Genomic DNA, 6,000 nt, shown 5'->3' on the forward strand with positions numbered 1-6,000 from the left:
AACATGAGTTCATGCTGAAACTGGGACCTTTATCATATTTGTCTATCTTTCAGGAATTTGTTAGGTGCCAGTTAAGGAGTCTCACCATTTTGAAAACTGGTGGGAATGGGAATAATGTACTGGCTGCATTTGAGAACTTGAGTCTAAAGACAATAAGGTGTCTTACATCCAAACATGCTCCCACCCGCTGACGTACCCCCAGAGTGGGAGCAGTTGGAAAAAGCAGACCTCCCTCCCAGCCAGGGAGCCTTGACTTTTGGTGCTGTCTCAGGGATGTGAGTACCAGGAAGGGAAAGCTTGGCCCGTGGAGGGGTGTGAAGGAGACGGAGCAAGATAAAGGGTTCCAGACCCCAGCGCCATCCGACTCATTATTCTCTCCTCAACCCCCCACCCCTGGCTCCCCTGCTTCCTCTGACTCCCCGTTCCCTGAAGTACTCTCGCTGGATTCACCCCGAGGGCCACAACAACAACCAATTCCTAGCCTGAATGGATTGGATGTCCTGAGGGCAACCCTATGTCCATTTAGGTTTCCAGCTGCCCCGTCTCCTTTCCTATATCGTGTTTCTGCTTGCACAGCACCCACCAGTGTGCATGCAGGGGAAGTACTGGGGGACACAGGCAGACCCCCCCCCAGCCATACACAGGAGCATCCCAGGGAAGGAAACCCCTCTGAGTTGGCACAGAGTGGACCGCCCGAGCTTCCCCACGCTGACTGGCTGGTTGCCAAGAGGGAGAATGCTGTTAAGTGCATCGCACCGGTGCCCTCCTGAGAGTCTCTCACTCAGCACCCGCATAACTTATTCTTCCATCTCCCTGGAACATTGGGATTCTAAATGTAACACAGATGTCGGCTGTGTCCCTCTTCACCTTGGAGATGTAGCTATAATTGGCTTGGACCTCAGCCAATCCCACAAGTTGGGAAGACCTAAAACCCCCCCTGTGGATTTCGGCAAAGTTCAAAGCCCCGCTGTGGAAGCTGCCTGACACCATACTCAGACCCTTGCCCGCTCCACGGGAAACTCACTCGCAGCAGGCGGTGGGGGGTGAGTTTGGGAGATTTCACTGATGATCTGGGTAGCTCAGGGGTGATGGTCTCCATCCCCTTCTTTCAAAAATAAAACAAGTTTCTCTCTGTGACTCAGACAAAGCAGTTTGGTGACCAGCATCTGTTTCTTGAGGTCTCAACTTCCTTTTTTCCTGGGAACTTACTCGTGTGACACGCTGATGTCACTTTCCTCTTCTGTCTCTCTCTGCCCAAGGTCTACTCCACTACCTCGATCATCAGCTCCTATCCACCTGGCTGCGATGCTCAGCACTTCCTTGAGTTTCTGTAAAGCGAAGGGGGAAAGCAGTAGCCCATGGGACAAACGTTATCTTTGGATGCACATTACTTAATGTGCATGAGTAAAGTTTGCCCTGGATGCTCCATTTCGCCCCAGCCTCTACCACTCCCCATTCATTGGCTTATCCTTGCCACTATGCTCATTTGCATAATCTGTCTTACTCCTGAAAACGTTTTGAGTGTGCTGTTTTTGCCCTAAATAGTCCACTTAGACAGACCATAGGTTTTACCCAGTGTTAAAGGAGGGGCTACAATTTCCAATACATGGCAGCAAAGATTTCCAATATTTCCCACGAAACTTTCTGTCCTTTGCTTGTCTCTGGCTGTGGCCCCCACTGCGTTATTGTTACTGACTCTTCTGCCTCACCAAATGGGGTGTTCTGAGAAACTCCAGGGTACAGCACAACAAGCCCCCCCCCCAGTCAGCAGGCTCCATCTTTGTTGGAATGCGGTTTAGAACATCTATCCCAGCTCCTCTTGTCTTTTGAGTCTCAGTCCTTCATCCTCCACACACACACCCCCAGCAGCTCATCAGTGTATTTTTTTTTCCCCAAACAAATATGAAAAATTCCTATGAGGAATTTTGGTGAAGAAAACTTCCTGGATTTGCTAGATAAGTGAAGGAGGAAACTGAGGCTATGTATTTGAGATAGTGATGAAGAATTGGGATGTTTCAAGAAAAAGATGAGACGTGGTGGCCATAGGCTTGGGAACCACAGTCCTCATGGAAAGAAGGACTTCCCCCATCTCAGTAACCATGGGGCTTGGAGGAGGAGCTCTGAGATCAGAGTGAGAGGCTCATGTGAATGGTGATGGAAAGATGGGGTCTCATCCCAAAAGCAGCAGCAAAGCCGGCCAGGAGCAGCAGCACTGGTAGAGCAGGTGGCCATGGGAGAACGTTCCTGAACCAGAGAATGTGGGGCCTTGGACAACCTAGAAGGGGGCAGGAAGGATGCAGGAGCATCCTGTTATCCTGTTATCCCTATAGCTGAGCTCTCAGAGTCAGTGATTCCTTTTAGACCCTTGTTATCATAATACCCCTTTCATGGCTCTTCCAGGGTCCATCAAGGCCAAGGAGGAGCACAAGTGATACGCAGAAGGTGGAAGGTAGGACCCTTTCCATCTCTCCCTCCATCTCTCTCTCTCCATCTCTTTCTCTGTCTATCCATAACATGTAACCCACGGTTCAGCTTTTATCATCATGACTGCTAGTCTCGCTTCTTTGGGGCTTCCACATTAGTCAGAAGCCTATAGGACAGAACAGGCCTGGACTTTGATTATTCCTCCACCATCACTAGCTTTGTAACTTGGCCAAGTCAACTCACTCAGTTTGCCCATCTGTACATTGGACATAATGATGTCTGTCTCCCAGAAGTTCTGTGAGAAGGAAATGAGATGGTGTATCACAAAGGGCTGAACCTTCCATCTGGATGAAGGGATGCCAAGAAAGGCAAATTTCCTCTCGCTTCTATGTTTTATGCCAGATGAGCCCCTTGTCACCAGTTATAGCCTTTTCATACTCAGTTAGGAAGGCTGAGTATGTGGGGGATTATGTCTCTGTTCTGCCTCACCTATAAAAGTGTAACTTGTTTTGAATAGTATTTTTTTTTTTACTAAAATATACAAAGTCACAGAACTATTTCAAGGGTCTATTATTCACAAAGAGCTCTTGGAAGCAAAATTTCTCCCCCAAAGAAACAACCTGCCAATTTCAGATATCTCGCTGCTTTTCCACGTGCACAATCATTTAGAAATCACTTAACAGTACATCAATCAAAAACAACAATGCTCCAAAGCACATGACTCTTAGCTACTCTAGGTTTTTCTTTGACAACCCCATCAACAAGCGTGGCCTTTGGAATGACAGTGTGCGGGCAGGGCTTACTGAAGAGATGGGATTTCCTTCCTAGTTCAGGCTGCTTATGTCTGAGAGACTCAGATGGATTTTCCATTCAATCATTTACTCATTCAGCAAACATGCATTGAGCATGTGCTATGTGGCAGGCTGCCCAAACTGCTGAGCATCTGGTGGTGAGCCAGCTGTCACATTCCTTGCCTTCCCAGAGCTTAGAATTTAAGAGGGGACGAGCACCACAAGGGGTTAGAACAGGGCAGGATGTGACAGATATCAGGGTGGAGGACCTCCCACAAATGGAGTGGTCATGGTGGTGGTGGGGGGCTCTCCAAAGAGATGACTGATGCTGAGATCCAAGGGTGAAGGGCTGTGCTGAGACTGGCAGTGTGGTCCAGGCAGAGGAAGGCAGAGGATGCAGCCTGGCCGAAGGCTGGGAGGTAGGCAGAGCTTGCCAGATTCCAGAACAGAAGGTCAGTGTTGGCTTTGCTTCTGTTTCAGTTGATCCAGGAAATTAATCCCACGGCCTTAGGTAATGTCAAAAGGGGTTTCAAGATCGTGGTTTTAAAGGCATGCTTCTATAATGAAGTGTCCCTATCTGCTTAGTTCATAATTTTACTCCTACGTGAATTAAGAACCCCACACTGCATTGATTTTTCTTTCCTTAAAGTTTCACATCACATTTGAAAGCATTGATTCTACGTGTTGCTTCGGTTCCCGAGATAGCATTGAAAGAAACATATGCTTCACTGATCTATGATCAGACGTAACCAAATAAAAAATATTCATTCTGCCCACTTCTTAAGCTCCACCAATATTAGATATGTTTTAGAGCATAAATATACAAGGTTACATGTGGTACCTATCTGTGGAGTACATTTCAAAGAGTGGCACGCCAGCCAGCACATTTGTACGAAGGCTGTAAAGGAAAATCAAGATTGAGCCTGAAATACCAATGCATCGCAGTCTTAGTTGCTTGTTAGCTTGCCTGAGCTTCTGCAGTCAGATTTCATCTCCACATGCAAAATGAAGTGGAGAATTGAGTAAATTATCTTTATGGGGGCCAGGCAATTAAGGCAAAAAGAGATTGGTTAGCTTGGATTATCCAGATTCTGGTCTTATCAGAAGGCTGTCTCAGAAAACCAGAATACAACACTGTTCTGCTTAAAAATGTTAAATAATCACAGTGTTGATGGGAAAGGTGCTGGGGAGATAGGTTACGGTCATCAAGGTTACGGTCTCCCTTAGAAGGAACCGGGCCATGAAGAGTCCATTCAAGCTTGCCCAAATAAGAGAGACCAGGGCAGTAATTAAATTCCTGCATGATTCTCCAGCCTGAAGAGGGGGTGTCAGCTTGGAGAAGGCATCTTTCATAATAAAGCTTTTAAGGGCAGATTCTCAGGATATAGAGACTAATTTTTTAAATTTTATTGTCCGTTATACCATGTTCTGGAGCAGCAATGGGCACAGAACCCAATGTTTCCTAAGGGAGATGATTCACATCCTAAAGTCATCACTCTTAGCTCAGCATTCTTTCCAAGAGCTTTTTCCCAAAAGGGTCCACTGGTTTACAGTGGACTGGGCTGTCCCAGTCATCTCATTTCCACAAGATGCCAGCAACCGAAGTAATGGAAGGAAAGGATTTCATCCATCCACTCGCTATCAAGTCACTATGGAAGCTCTCTTCCATTTAAAATTCAGCTTGGTGTCAGTCACAAAACACAGGCTCAAAAATCCACAAAACCTAGGCTCAATCTCGCTTCTGCCCCTTCCTGGCAGTATGTTTGGAGCAAGCTCCTCAAGCCCTCTGTGCTGCAGTTTGCTAGAGGTAAAATGGAATCCTTAGACTTACTTTATAACATGATTTAGAAAATTCAGAAAGATAATTCTTATTCCCTGTCTGGCACGTAGACACTCAACTCGATTTCCTTCCCCCTTATTTTGAAGATACTCAGAGTAATTCCAGGGTAGGATCTCAGTAAACATGTGTTAAATGAGTGAGAAAGAGAGAGAGAGAGAGAGAGGTAAATAGATAGGTAGGTAGATGGATAGATAGATAGATGATAGGTAGTTAGATAGACAATAGGTAGTTAGATAGACAGATGATAGGCAGTTAGACAGATGATAGGTAGATAGACAATAGGTAGAGAGGCAGATGGCAGGTAGTTAGATAGACAGGCATAGGTAGTTAGATGATAGGTAATTAGACAGATGATAGGTAGTTAGATAGACAATAAGTAGATAGATGATAGGCAGTTAGGTAGACAGACATAGGTCATTAGATGGAAAGACGATAGTTAATTAGACAGGTGATAAGTAGTTAGATAGACAATAAGTAGTTAGACAGATGATAGGCAGTTAAGTAGACAGACATAGGTTGTTAGACAGACGATAGTTAATTAGACAGGTGATAGGTAGTTAGATAGATGATGGGTAGACAGACAGACAATAGGTAGGTAGACAGATGATATGCAGTTAGACAGACAATAGGTAGATAGACAATGTAGAGAGGCAGATGGTAGGTATTTAGATAGACAGACATAGGTAGTTAGATGATAGGTAATAAGACAGATGATAGGCAGTTAGATAGACAATAGGTAGGTAGATAGGTAGATGATGGGTAGATAGACAGACGATCAGCACAGAGACAGATGATAGGTAGGTAGATAGATGATGGGTAGATAGAGTTCCATTAGAAGAGACAGATCAAATAGATGGTTAGATAGATAGATAGACAGACAGACAGACAGACAGGTGATACGTAGTTAGACAGTAGGTAGGTAGATAGACAGATGATAGGCAGAGT

This window comes from Camelus dromedarius, chromosome 7 (assembly GCF_036321535.1).
Source record: "Camelus dromedarius isolate mCamDro1 chromosome 7, mCamDro1.pat, whole genome shotgun sequence".
NCBI lineage: Eukaryota > Metazoa > Chordata > Mammalia > Artiodactyla > Camelidae > Camelus > Camelus dromedarius.